Source organism: Ascaphus truei, chromosome 4 (assembly GCF_040206685.1).
Source record: "Ascaphus truei isolate aAscTru1 chromosome 4, aAscTru1.hap1, whole genome shotgun sequence".
NCBI lineage: Eukaryota > Metazoa > Chordata > Amphibia > Anura > Ascaphidae > Ascaphus > Ascaphus truei.
This window is the reverse complement of record NC_134486.1, coordinates 47,958,252-47,974,089: the sequence shown is the minus strand read 5'-3', so window position 1 is coordinate 47,974,089 and position 15,838 is coordinate 47,958,252.

Here is a 15,838-nt window from a genome sequence, read left to right as displayed (position 1 = left end):
CCCTGATGTACGCACATTACCTATCCTTGGATATTTAATACATTTTTATCCTTGATTTACTTCACTATGAGCGTTGTGAGGTGTTTTCTTTTTGTTACTTCCATTAAACACCTTTTTGTACAGAATGATTTTGTGTGTGGAAGACTGTGAAACGAAGGTAGTAAAGATGAGATGATGTTCATTGACTCAAAAAAAACCTCATATAAAAGGTGCAATTTTCTTTTTTAGTTCCCGTTTCTTTTCTGCTGCTAGCTGAGCGTAGCATAGCACATTTTATAGGTACAAATATTGAGTACAAATGTAAACATCACATGTAATTAGAAAAGGATAAACGCGCTTTAGAAATAATGTACAATGGGATGGGTGGGACCTAAATACAATTAACTGGTGATTTCTGCTGCTTAGGTGAATGATTGGGGATTCTCCGTTCCCTACAACAAATAGTGATAAGACCATAACATACACCCTAGCGCATGAAATGGTATTGTTAATGAGCCTAAGTTCTCCAGAAGCAGATTGTACCACGGTGCCCAAGAACAGAACAATATCTGCATATAACAATTAAAAAAAATTATTTAATTAAAATATACCGATATTGAAAACACTCACCAAATGTATAATTTGGAGTGCCTAGAGTTGGTAGTTGGTTCAAGCTTGAACACAATTATACACAACATTAACAATTAATAAAATAACTTAAACTATATCTCCGTTCTTGGACAATAACACTATTGCTGGTGCTTAAAAAAAAAAAAGGAAATGTAATTCCCAGTATAGGCTGGATTGCTCGAGAAGGGACATGTTTAGTGTGATAATCACCATAAAAACATTCAATAGTATATTTATAATACAATGTATTATACTCAAATTGCAATTGATATTACACTTGCAACACCAGAGAACAAATATATTCTCCCTTTAACTCATCTTTACCTGATGTCTCGCGCAACCCGCATCTTTTCTGATGTTGCGGAGTCTGACTCCGCCCCCCCACTTGCGACGCACATCAATGTCGCGCGGCACGCACACGTCACGCGTGTGCACCGCTCCCAAGCTGCGTGTCAACGCTCTTTATTATGCCCACCTGTCTCCTGTGTCTCTCCTCCTATCCGTGCCTCCGCGGAGGCTGCGCCTCCACTCCGCCCCCCTCTCTCATTGGTCATGCTCTCCCATATATGCTCAGCTGTGCCACTTGCTCTTTGGCTGAGCATAGTTCCAGTTAGCGCTGTTCTCCCACTTCCGGGTTCCTTGCCTTGTCTCCCTAGCTCCTTGTTTCATATTGACCTCCTGTGTACCAACCCGGCTATTAATTTGGACTCCGCACTTCTGGCTTACCGACTCGGCTTACCTCCGACTGTCCACATCTCTCCAATCCTGACCGCGGCTTACAGACCTCTACGCTCCTACTGGCTCCAACCCCTGACCACGGCTAAACGGACACTGACCATTCTACCGGCACCTACCTCAGACCTCGGCAAGTACCTAACCATTCTACTCTCTCCAATCCTGACCCGGCTGCCTGACCATCCGCACTCCAGACGTGCCCCATGGCTGTGGGTGGCGTTTATAACCATTCCCACCTCAGTACCGGGGTCCCGCCTTGTTTGTGGTGAGCACAGCGTTACACCATCCCCGAGGCTACCAGCTGCTAACTGAGGCTGTCAGCAAGAGAGACCTGCGACCGAAGCGCGGGGGGGGGGGGGAGGGGCACAAGCCGAGGGTTGGCTTAGGCACCTGCAACAGTGCGGGACCGCACACGCCGGAGACAAGTTTTACAGGACCACAAACCAGGCAGTGGTGGACACCTACCGCCGAGTGGTGATCGTGCCGTTCAAGCGACCGCAAACCGGTAAGAGGATCGGATCAAGTATCTGCCGTTCAAGCCATAGAGTGCAAACAAAGCCACAGCAGCAAGTAGGTGTGAGGATCGTGGACGTGAGAGGTCCAGGGAAACCATATCTAAGGTGCTACTATTGAAAAACTTGCTGGTACATGCGCTCACAAAGGCACCAACTGAGGATCGTTTGTACATTCAGCAATATCTAAATAACATACTATATATAATTTATATTGGACATAATCAGCCTTACAACATTGAAACATCATATCGGCTCATGAAGAGTTAACCCATTCTAAGGAAAAGAAAATCAATATCCCATCTCTAAGTGAGGAAGAGTGGACATTACATTGCGTTAAAAGGAGAATATATTTGTCTTCTGAGGTTTCAAGTGTAATATCAATTGCAATTTATGAGTATAATACATTGTATTATAAATATACTATTGAATGTTTGTTTTTATGGTGATATCACACTAAACATGTCCCTTCTCGAGCAATCCAGCTTATACTGGGGAAAAAAAAGATAGAGATATTTTATTAATTGTTGATGTTGTGTATAATTGTGTTCAAGCTTGGACAGAGTCTAGCTACACCAAATTATCCATTGAGTGAGTGTTTTCAATATAGGTATATTTTAATGAAATAAAATTGTTACGTGCAAATATTTTTGTGTTCTTGGTACAATCTGATTCTGGAGAACTTGGGCTCTCATTAACCAAACCATTCCATGCGCTAGGGTGTATGTTATGGTCTTGCCACATGTAATTACACAACATAATATGCCGACAAATGTAAGCAAGGACTTGCTTTACCATCCGGGGGATGAATGAAGACTGAAACAGAAGAACACCTACAACACACCCACACTGCATGTAGCAGGACGGTCGGTAACCTCCATGCCTCGCTCTTGGGAAGCTTGCAGGTCGAATTTGGTTTGCTGCCAGAGAGGCCTTCCGCTCCTCTGGCACCAAAGGGTGCTTGAATTGCTTTGATACTAGCAGTGCCCATGCACACACGGGCTCTATATAACGCAAATGAACAGTGAAATTAATTTCGAACAATGCCTTGTTGTTTGGAGCATTAAATAGGAATTGGGTCAGTGTTGGAAATTGTTAGGCTAAGCTTATAGCACCTGCGTGCCCACGCCCGCGCACTCCTGCACCCCCAGCGATCTGTGCACTTGGCTGCAGGAGATTCGGGAGGTGATGCGGGGGGGGGGTGGCAAACGCGTCACGAAGCCAGTTTGCCCCCATTGGCTGAACCAGCTCACGTGACGCTGACGTCACGCGACTGCAGCCTGAAAAGACAAATTTACTTCTCTCGCCAAGCGGCAGCAGCGTCGACGCGCTACATCACCGACTACTTTGCTACCTTCAACAGAGAAGCATAGAAGAGTCCTTGACGTGCACGTAGCGACGCTGCCACCATGAGCGCGGCCGTAAGCTAGGAAGTCCGTTCTTGGACGGAACTTTGAAGTGCAGAGATTTCTTTTTTTTTTTTTTTCAAAAAAAGCGTGCAGAGGGAAACGGGCATAAAACGGTCTATTTGAAATGTCGGGGGTTAAGATTTTGCGTCTTTAGAAAAAAACTCCCCAAAGGTTCTTTGCATTGTTCTCACTGCGAGTTTTCCATGTATAACATGACCAGGCAGCAAAGAGATTGTAGGAGACGGAGGGCGTGACAAACGGAACAGTTTACCAAATTTTCCGATCCAAATTTTGGAAATTCAAAACTCAGTTTTCTTGGGATATTCCACGTAAGAGATTTACATGAAACCGGATCAGGCAGCAAAAGGAGGGTTGTTTAGTGATGAATAAAAAATAAGGATATGTATAAACCAGCTCAAATTAAGTGTTTTAGGATACAAAAACAAAAATGGATGAAAAGCGAGACCTGTATCTACCACCAGCACGCTTTTCTACACCACCCCTTATTTTCTTAGTTGTAGGAAAGGATCGGTGATTCTTTCTAATTCAGCAACGGTGTCTAACGTGAACATGAGAACATAGTGGCTTATTCTGCCTATATTCTATGGGCTCTGAAACGGCCCATTGAACGGTGATCGACCGAAAACGTACATTAGCTTAAATGGGAGTAGCGAGATCGCCGCTTCAGAGCTTCCAGCTAAGGCTGCGCTTATAGTGCCAGCGTCGCGACATCGCGGCAAAACAAATGCATTTCCGCAGTCGGGTGCGCTTATAGTAAGCGTGGAGCGACGGCTTGGACGCGATCGCTGAAAGTCATCTCTTTGCTTTTTCCAGCGACGCAGCCTGACGTCGCCGGCACTATAAGCGCAGCTTTAAACCCCTTATTCTGTCGCTTGATGTGGAAATTCCACAGGGTGGCACACTAAGATATCTAGTACTTATTCTGTTGTGTGGAATGATGGTTTCTGTTGTGGTTAGAATATTTACTTGCAGTTGTATGAGGTTTTTACTGCATAAGGCTGCGCTTATAGTGCCAGCGACGCGACGTCGCTCCAAATCAAATGCATTGTCGCCGTCGCAAGCGCTTATAGTAAGCGTGACGTGGCGGCGCAAAATTTGGAAGCCGGTCACATTTGATTTTTCAGAGGCTGTCGCCACATGTGACGGCTTCTGAACCAATCAATCACCTGGTCGGCGGAAAGCGAAATACAACTTTCACGGGTGGCGTCATCCGTCTCGTCGCCGTCACTATACGCGCGGCCTAAGAATATGAAAGTTGTAGACATTGAATGCACAAGACAAATTAAAATAAGGGTCAAAGGTGGAGTGTGTACATTGGTTTGTTTCGATATGAAATGTGCACTTTCTAAAAGTACTCGAACGAGTTTCCTTTCTTTGCATCAAACTCAGTTCTATGTTTAGAAAGAAATGCTACAATGCACAATATTAGTATACCTTTAAAACAAAAACCCTGGATCATTGTTTTTCAACCTTACTCTCTCTGGCCCCACCCCCCACCCCCTTCCCCTCTGTTACACCCACCCCCTTGGGGCGAGGAGGCCTCCCCTGATGTGCCTCCAGTCGGGTGGAAGTTGGGCCTGTCTTCCGCCGCTGACTGGGGAACTGCTTCTGCTGGGTAGCCGAGCCCTTGGGTCCCTGCTGACAGGCCTGGGACAGTTGTCCCAGCTATCCCACCCCTGTTGGCTGCGGGAACCTTTGAGGGGTGACCGCAGAACTGGTGGGTGCCTACGGAACCGTTGAGGGGTACCCACAGAACCCCAGTTGAAAATCACCGCTTAACACCTTTTTTCTTGGTCCGTCTCCCTTAACATTGAAATTATGGCATCTATATGCTCAGACAGGGGTGAGCAAACTTTTTAGGCCGTGCCCCCCTTTTTATCCATGAAATTTCTCGGGCCCCCCCTGCCTGATGTACTCAAAATCACATGAAAAAAACCCTTTATTAAATGGTATACAATGTAAATACAAATATGTCTAAGGCCGCGCATATAGTGCCGGCGACTGCGCCGCTAGCGAAGTTGTATTTCGCTTTGCGGCGGTGTGGGCAACCAGGCCATTCACATGAGGCGAAAGCCCCTGAAAAATCAAATATTGCCGGCTTCAAAAAATCGCGTCGCCACGTCACGCTTACATTTGTTTTCGGGCGACGTCGCGTCGCCGGCACTATAAGCGCAGCCTAAATACTTACATACTTCAACAGCTCGCTCGTGCAAAATTAGGCTGCGTCCACGCTGCCGCGGAGAGCGGTGACATCACCAACTCTCCAAGCATGAGCACAGGTTGTCCTGCATAATTTTGCAAGCACGAGTGGGGAAGTGTTTACACTTTTTTTTATTATTTCTGTACATTCATAGTATGATTGATATAGTAGAAGCCGACCCTTTCACTTGCAGATGATCGCAGCGAAGCAGGTTGCCAGCGGAGGAGAGCAGGAACACAGCGCTATTGTAGGGCAGACAGCGGAGGGAGGGGCGTTTGACATTATAGTGCTGGGGCGTGCTCCTCCCCCGTACCTCCGAATCACGTGGCTGCCACCTGCACTATTCTGTTCGGCCGCGTGCGCACATCTTTTTCGCCTGCGCAGCCAGGTTTTGCTGCACGCGCCCCGCCTATATAATCTTGCGCCCGGGGCGCCCCCTCAGTTTGCACACCGCTGCATTCAATCACAACACCCACACACACACAATCACAACCAATACACAGACACAATACACACTGCAGAGAGATATATATATATATATATATATATATATATATATATATATATATATATATATATATATGTGTAATGGTTTTTCTGCACCCTCCTGACCCACCCAGTCTCAGATTGGCCCCTGTGGTCTAACCGGTCCCCATTACATGGTCGTGTCTGGTGGTGCACCTGTTGGCAACAGGACTCCTGAGTCTCCCGCATGATGTTGTTCTGGGGAATGTCAGCCAGACAGGCAGCTGAGGTAGTGTGCGTGAGTCCTACCTACATACAGTGCAGCGCCTCCACCTCATCAGGATCTCTGCGTCCGCAAGGAGATGGTTCTGATGAGGAACTCCTCTGTGGTGCCTTCCTCTGTGGAGTAACTTCACACTCACACATGGGGGTTCTTGTGAACAAGGGCATCTTTATTGATGGTATAGGCAGACTGCCCCTCGCAGCAAACAGCTTAGCCGCTCATCTTGTACAGCACTCTCCTTTCAGAAGATCTGCCCTCCCAATGGAGTGGGATCACCTCTCCCCTCAGGGAGATCACCACCTGTGACAGGTCCCTGGACACAGTGTAGGCCCTGCCAGCCTTACTGCTGTAGGTCTGACTACATGCTGTACAACCACTCTTGAACTCTTAGTTAACACACTTGACCTTCAACATAGACCCCTAACTTTGGGCAGCGCTGTGTCTTATATAACAAGGGAATAGCTCCACCTCCCGTGTCACTAACAATGGACACAAGGTCTGTTACCACTCCCCTCATGTACATATGACACCTCACCAGGGTGTGAGGGTAAACCTCCATGATTGATGCTGGCAATCCTGTATAATTACCAGGCTTACTGCCAGCATGAGAGAGAACTGTATACCATTTTTAAACATGGCTACATTCTCCCCCTGGTGAATCCCAACGCCCCGTCTGGGACCTAAATTTGTCAGATCTTCCTCCAGGCAGCACTGCAAAACATAACAATACACATGATCAAATTTCACATATACAGTTCTCATATTTTACATAATACATAACTCAACCAGTGCCTGCTGACCAGCAGACCGCACTGCTCCTGAAGAGTATGTCCCAGTACCTTCCTAATAATAGTGCCTGGGGTCTGGCTTCTTTACTTCCCAGCCAGCGCTATCCTTGACCGTCACGCTATACTCCCTGGGTAGCCCATTCTCCGGCCTGTATTCTACCCTGTGCATGAACACATTGCGCCCAATGCTCCATACCCTCATGAGCTGAGAAATTCTCTCCTCCGCCCTGTGCCCAGCGCATCCGCCACCTTTGGTCAAGATATATTCCTCTATAGTTTCCTGTAACCATCCATGCCTCTGGTCCTCTATCTCCTGCATTAATGGTTCAGGGACATAAGGGTACTCCAACCCGTGGGACTTCTTGTACTTTGTCACTATGGCCCTTTCAGCCCTGCTCGTCCTGATCAGCCTGGCGTTACCGGCCTTGCCTTGCAGCACCCACGACAATGGTTCATCAGGTTCTACGGGGTCCCTGAATCTGGCTGTCCCCTTGGGATCCACTACCCCCGTATTGATGTCATGCCACCTTAGCCTAAGCTCTTCCAGCCTTTCCTCCTCTGTGAATTGACCTACTCCCCACCAGTAATCCACCACCCCTTCCCGGCGTAATATGAAACGGGTGCGATCTAGCCAGGCCTCATACCCTTCGAATTTGGGCGCCCACCACCTGGTCTCTCTAGCATCCTCCGGTACCACTACCGTGCCCTCACCATCCTACTGCTCTCCCCCTGAGGATATCCCTGAGGTACCGGTCGATCAGGAATTGGACCCTAACCTCTTGGGCCTACTGGTGACCATAACACTGATAGTACTAGGGCAGTCACTAGAACAGGACACCTGTCGCATGTATCTTCCCCCTCCCGACCCATCATCCGACGTAAAGCACTCGCCGTAGTCCAAGCTCTCGCCAGTCCTTTCATCCGAAGTGGCTCGCGACTCACCAGACAACCTTTGGCTCGACTGGGACCCGTAGGAAAAAGTGACAGGGGCAGGGGCTTTAACTATGGCCAGGGGTTGGGCATAGGGAAATACTGCCGGCATCCGCGGAGCTACGACCCACATCTCTTCGCTACCTTGCCCGGTGCAATCGGACTGGCCTTCCGGTTCTCCTGTCTCGCTGCTCCCAGGCTTCCGCAGGGCCTGCCAGCCTTTCCCGGATCCAGGCAATCTGGTACAGCTACTTGGTCGCGAGGACGCGGCCATCTTCCATCCGGTTCCGCAGTGCCTGCCAGAAGTGATGTCATCGATCTCGCGGGACTCACCGCCGCCATCTTGGGTTAGGTTCCCAACCGGAACCTCTTCTTCCAGAACGATGTCCGCCGCCGGAAGTGATAGTTCTGCTCTCCGCTCGAGCCTGGGCTAGGCCTTCTCTCGCCGTTGCCACCACCGGCACCTGGGGAGGGCAAGGATGTCGCTTACCGCTCCGTCGGCTCAGGATGGTTCCTTCTCCGCCGTCGGCTCCGCCAGTCACCACGACCGCGGGACTCCGCCTCTCCGGTTGTCTCTGCACCGGCGACTTGCGACTCCGCTCCGTCACGACACAGGTAAGTGCCGGTTCTTTTGCAGCACCGCTGTAGTGGTCCGCCGGTAGGCACGTCACCACCGGTGTCGGGGTCGCTTGTTCCTCGTCCGAGGATCCATACGGCAATTCGCACTCACACCATCTGTGTCAACCTTCCTTTCCTGCATGGGCATGCTGTATCCGCTTTCCCTGTGAGTGCGAATTGCCGTATGGAAGGAAGAATCACCGCGGTCGGTCACGTGGGATCCGTGAACTATCGGGTTGAAGTGATGACATCAGTACAGATTCTCTCCCCTGTATGAACAAGCCATTATGTTGTAAGTGGGGTTTCTATGTCCATTGTTCTGGTTAGGGGCAAGAGCTGTTGCATACTGCGCAATTGGTGTGTTTCTTTTCTGTCTCTACAGAATCACTGTGGACATCGTTAAGGAACTTATCACCTACCTGGGACTTTGTCTACATTCCATCTACCAAGAAGCCCCCATCTGAGACTATTTCATTTGGATTACGGTGTCTTGGACATTAATTCTAGCGCCGGGAACTCTTATTTTGTATTTGCATTACATTTGTAACGTTTGAATTAGGGAAGCCATGAAGATCTGGCCTGTTCGGCAGGATTGAGCCTGCGTCCTCCTTTACAAGGTCGTTTTGAGCCAAATAACAATTTTTTAGTGCAGTTTCATGAAATGTAGATTTAATTATTATTATTATAAAAACAGACTGACGGGAGAAAGAGTGACACAATTTCATACATCTCATAATCAATATGTAACTCCTACTGACACACACGGAGCAAAGACCTTAAGAAATGGATGCATTTGCTCTCAAGTAGCCTAAGTGCTGTACCTAGCCCACATTGTATGTTCTTGTTCTATAGGTTGGACCCTCCCTGTTCTGGTTGCGGCCAGCAGCATACTCATTGTGTAAGTGCCTCTATGTTACATTATGACAGGAGTTTGGATGCTTTTTACCAGCAGGTAGCAGCTTAGACCTCTCAAGTTAATTCTCCACCAGGAGGGTAAATCTAATCTGACTGTATTATGTTTTATTTTAAATAAAAATGATCAGGTTTTATTAGCACTCTGGCAGCAAAGAGCTTAGCTATAGCATTAGTACATGTATACTTATTACTTAGTGTGGTTAGCTAGGGCACAGTGTCCTTTGTCTGAGGGCCATTCTTCACCAACCCCCAAGCATTAACCCCCCTTAAGTCCAGAGAGACGTACAGTGCAATTTAGAGCAACGTGCTGCAGTCGTTTCTGGCGCTGAAGGGATTAAATCATGCTCTGAATAACCCCTCACATGCTCTGCCGTGGGTGAGTAGTTGGTTGCTAAGCTCTGGCAGAATCGCCCGCAGAGCATGGCTGGTATAAAGGTTTTAAAAAGGTGTGTAGGTTAAAATCTCCAGCATGGAATCAAAATACCCAGCACAATGGTCCTGAACAGTGTAAGTGCAGAAAGGCGCAGTGATTTGCAGGCATAATTGGCTTTATTCTCATCCGTTGAGAATGTTTGCAGGGATTGTTTAATTGAATTTGATTGCAGAGGAAACGAAAGCAGAAGAAAGAAACAGCTGGAATTTAGGCTTCCACTATCCCTTCCATAAAGAAGTGTTAGTGTGAATTAAATACACTTTACAAGGGATTTCTCCTCTTTTTCTCATGTAAACTCCATCCTAAATGATTAATGACTTTACATTGTAATTTATTCTCATAGTTTAATCTTTAATCTTAACCCCCTTTGCAGGGTGGTGCTGCATTTTTTTTTCTGGTCGAGGTGTTCAATAAAAAAGATGAAGCAAAATCACTTTTATGCATTTCCGAATGTGGGTTTGGAGAAATGTGATGTGAAAACTGATTGGAAATTTAAGTCACAATCTGTATTATAGTGACTGAGCCATAAAAAGAAAGCATAGGGCACCATGCCCAGGGGCCTGCTCTTTTTCACCTGTCTGATGAAGGGATGTATGATTCTCCAAAAAAATAAACATTATGGGAGTTATTTATCCCTGCTTCAGCACAGATGGCTCGGGTATTCTGATTGAGCCACCTGTGCTGAAGCACGGATATCCCTAATACCTGGCATGGTGGTGACCTTTGAGGACTGGAGTTGGTCAGCTTTGATCTAAGTCACCTGGCTGCAACACTAATGGGATAGACACAGCAGCACATACAGATATAGCCGATTGTTATTACTCCCGCTGGCACTGTGCTGCAGGACATACACAGCACCAGCAGGGGGAGCGGCTTTTGTTTTGACTTGGCTGCGCGACTGAGAAATGGGCCTGGCTAACGCATTATTTCCAATGTGTGAGCGCGCCAGTGAGTGCTACAATGTTGGCTACATCTGTCTATTACAGAAAGAAAAGTGTGTGTGTGTGCGCGCGTGCCGTGCGCGCGCTTGCCGAGCACGCGCATTTTAAGTGAAACTTCTTTGTGTTTTGTCACTGAAATTGTATTTGTGATGGTGATGGTTTTAATTAAAAATCATAACAGAATTTCAGTGCCAAAACGCAAAGAAGTTTGACTTAGATCGTGCATGCGCAGCACCTCGCGTTTGACCTATTTGTATTTCTTTATGTATAGTAACTGAATTCCTTGTGTGTGTGTGTCTCTGTGTGTGTGTCTCTGTGTGTGTGTCTCTCTCTGTGTGTCTCTGTGTGTGTGTGTGTGTGTGTGTGTGTGTGTCTCTCTCTGTGTGTGTGTGTGTCTCTCTCTGTGTGTCTCTCTCTGTGTCTCTGTGTGTGTACCTGTGGTGCGTGCACGCGGTGCCAGCAGCTACTATGCAGACGCGCCCCACGAGGTGTGTACTGCGCCCCATGACGCCTACTGCTCAGAGGCGGCCGGATGCCACGCCTACTGCGCAGGCATGGCCAGACACGGCATGTACTGCGCAGGCACACCCCGCGGTGCCTACTGTGCAGGTGAGACCGGATGCGACGCCTACTGTGCAGGCGCGGCCGGATGCGGTGTGTACTCCACAGGCGCTGCGGAGGAGGGGCCGGACGCGGCGCCTACTGTGCAGGTGCGCCCAGACGCAGCGCCTTCTGTGCTGGCACGCCGTGACGTCGAGAATGGCTCCTGCGCATGCGCACTGAGTGTGCGAGGCCTCCGCATCCGCGCCAGGTGTCATAACGGCGTCTTCTGCCAGCAGTGACATCACTTCCGGGACTGCACTTCCGTCTCCAACAAGGGGATTTACTCCAAGGAAAATGTTTCATATAGTAGGTGCCAGCATAGGTTTCACGTCAAAAAGATCTTATTGAAAGCAGTGTTTTCACTTAAAAAATATAAAATATAGCACCTGTTTTGGCCCCGTTTTGCAACTTTGCATCTTTGATTAATCCCTTTAGTGTCCTATAGGTGTACTGTACATCACTGAGGGTTTTATTTCATTTTCTAAGGGGCGTTGGCAATCGGGAGCCCCGACCGCATACTAAATGGTAGGGAGATTGTCTTTTATTGATTGATCACAGTCACACACATCACTTCCCACTCAACGTAGGTGGGAAGTGATGTGTGTGACTATGTGATCGCTAGTGACGGCGGGCCTGTGGCCACAGAAGTGGCAGGACCCTCTGGCACCGAAGGGGTTAATAATAATAATAATGGTGATGATCCTAATAATAATAATATAATGAGACTGATTTAATCATTCTAAGGAAGTTGATCACGTTGATACGTGGCTAAATATAACGAGGCAATAGGACAGAAGTATAGCTTGTATTTCATAATGTCCTGCCAAGGTTAAACAGAGGGCAGGTAAACCATTGTTCAATAGCTTTTGTTGAAGGGCACTTTCATCAAACACCCTCTGCCTTCAGTCTCACGGCTGCGGGTTTTGTAGCTTGTCTTTTATCACGTCGGCTTGCATGCTCTCACCTCTAATCGGCAAAACATAAAGGCTGTAATAGGTCACCTTACATAAATCTATGGACTAAGCAAGATTAACTTCAGCTAATAAAAGGAGATCCCATTGTCTGCGTCAGATGGATTGTTGTTTTATCCATTGGACTTGATTACATCTAACTAATTGATGGGATTTTTTGTTAAATTGTATTGTAATTGAACAATTAATAGAATATATACCTCTACATTGTTAAGGTTTTCCAAAGATCGTCTTGATCGACAACATATATGCTGTGAAAAATCTTCCTTTTGTTCATGGAGATATCGGCACAATTCAAATGAGCAGAGGTAAAATCTTCCAGAGCAATGCTGAATAAGGGCTATAGGGCAGTGTTTCCATCCTTATTTTGGTTAAGGACCCCTATAATTATATAGTACAATTCTGTGGAACCCCAACTCTCTCTAATAGTGCGTCTGAGATCAGATGCATTGTAAGGAACCCCAACCCTCTCTAATAGCGCGTCTGAGATCAGATGCATTGTAAGGAACCCCAACCCTCTCTAATAGCGCGTCTGAGATCAGATGCATTGTAAGGAACCCCGACCCTCTCTAATAGCGCGTCTGAGATCAGATGCATTGTAAGGAATCCCATCCCTCTCTAATAGCGCGTCTGAGATCATGTGCATTGTAAGGAACCCCAACCCTCTCTAATAGCGCGTCTGAGATCAGATGCATTGTAAGGAACCCCAACCCTCTCTAATAGCGCGTCTGAGATCAGATGCATTGTAAATTCTTCTGTATTTGGTACATTTTTTTAAATGACCTGAAAATTGCAGGGAACCCTTTAGAGACGCCCGGGGAACCCAAGCATTCCTAGAAACCCTGGTTAAAAAACAGTGCCATAGAGCCTTATCTCGCCTATCATGTTGACTTTGTGACGTGTCTGTCCTAGATACCGTAAAGGTTCAATTAACATGTCCCCAGGCCCCTAATTCCAGTCTGTAACTCCTCTGCCCCTCAATCCATTCCATGGCCCCTCTGTGCCATTCCCTGATCCCCCTGCCTCCCGGTGTTGTTTTTTGTACTCCTCTTTAAATTACTGAACTGTTGGGAGTTATGTGAGCTGTAGGCTTCTTGCAACTGACAGTGGAGTCAATGGGTAAATGTGAATTCAGAGTCTGCCAAATTATCACACTTACAGGTGTAGCATTTCAACAAAATACTCTGTTTGGATGAGGACACATGGATGTAAAGCATAAAAAAAGTTGTGTGTGCTGAGCACGCGCATTGTAAGTGAAACTTTTGTGTTTTTAACTGTTTTGTCACAAATTGTATTTGTGATGGTGATGCTTTTAATTCAATTAAAGAGATCTGAGAGCATAATTTATTTTTGTGTTGAAATGTCCATACTATCACTTGGAATACATGATATAATCGACTTAGGATAACTAAAGTAAGATGCATATATTTTGGTATAGTAAAGTATCTAAATGTCGTTACTCTCAAAAGTATTTCATTCCATGTAAATCATAAAAATCAAAACACAATTTCAGTGACAAAACCCAAAGAAGTTTGACAGAGCACACAAACCCTGTTTTTGTTTTTTTTTGGTACATTTCTAAATTGTTTGCTATTTGCACTTCTATATTTATACTCACTGGGAATTCCTCTAATAACAGTTGTGTGTGTCCGCCTCTGCACATGTGCGCCCATCAGTAGCTCGTTACGTAACTTCTGTTACGCATTTTCGTTACCAGCAAAGAGATTTTTTCCCATCAAAACTCTATAGGTGCAACCAACGAAGGTTCACTTCAAAAACCTGTGGTTCTTCAACTTGCTTATTTGAGTTTGGAATGGTTGCATGGGTATCAAACTACATGATTTATTGGTAAGCGTCTGTCTTAATGGATGTTTGTCATGAATGCCCTCGCCTGTGAGCACGTGAAAGTGGTTAATAACAACCAGTTAACCAGCTGACACACTTCCCCCGGGGCACTAAAAGTAAGCAATAACTCCTCAAAAACCTTCACAATACACCCCAATTATGCTCCTACCACCAAGAATAACTTGTTTACTGGATGATGTAATTACCACAAAAACCTGATGTAGCAGCATGTGTCCAAAAATATGGTTAATCGTTTCAGAAAGGTACTAGGTTAAATTAAGAGCCCAAAGACCGTACTCATTACATTTTAGATTTAATATATGAAAAGTGTACAATGCTTATTTACAGAAAAGGAATGTAACAAAAATATACAGTTTCATAAAATAAAACAAAAACAAGAAGGAGCGCAATGAGGAGACTGATGACTATAAAAATAATTTATAATAAATAGTAGCAGAAAATAAAAAACTTGCATCAAGAAACATAAACATCAGCACGCCCACAAAACACGGCAACACTACGAAATGCCTGGCTGATAGTTCTCTGACCTCCTATCATGGAGTATCCTGCAAGGCAGCACAGCGGTTTGTTTGAAAATGCCGGTTCCCCAGCAGGACAGCTGATCGACAGCCGAGTGAAGGCACTGGTGGTGATGTCACAGTGGGAGGGTAAGACAACATCTATGCGTTTCGCGTCATACACTTCGTCAGGGGAGAGACAACTAATCCCTCAGACGAGAGACAACTAATCCCTCAGGCAGCCATATATAGGCAGCCAGATTTAAATCACATGGTGCAAATAAACTCACAAAGACATAATTACTATCAACAAGACATCAAACATACAATGGTAATACCTTTACAAGACAAATAATACAAAAGGAATTCTAAACAAGTGTATCAGGAAATATAAGGGGGACCACAACCAAAATTAATAATATCTATAAAAAATTATGAATATGGAATAATAAACAGAAAATAAATAAAAATAGATGAGTAAAAATAAAAATGGAGTAAAACAAAAATGTATGGTTTTCTTTTCCCCCTCACTAGTGCTCTCCCTTTCTATGTACGTGATAGTATGGATGTCTTCAACACTTTACAGTCTATTGTTTGGGATATCAACTACAGGATTGTCACGCTAGATGTCACATCTCTTTATACTTGCATTAAGCACCCACACGGTATTCAAGCTGTCACACATTTTCTTTATAAGGATAACACACTCCCACAAAAACTATTTTTATTAGATTGTATTTCATTTATTTTGAATCCCAATTTTTTCTCTTTGAGCACCAATACTACTTACAGATCAATGGGACGGCCATGGGGACTCACTTCGCTCCCAATTATGCACAACTGTTTATGGGTTTGTGGGAGAAAGCACACATATGGGAAAAAAACCTGTTCCAGGAATACATAAAGTACTATAGGAGATTCATTGATGACATTCTAATTATTTGGAGAGGGTCAGAAAGTGAATTAGAGTAATTTCTCCTCTTTCTTAACACCAATAATAGAAATATAGTATTGAGTGGTGAGAATACGAGAGAAATACACC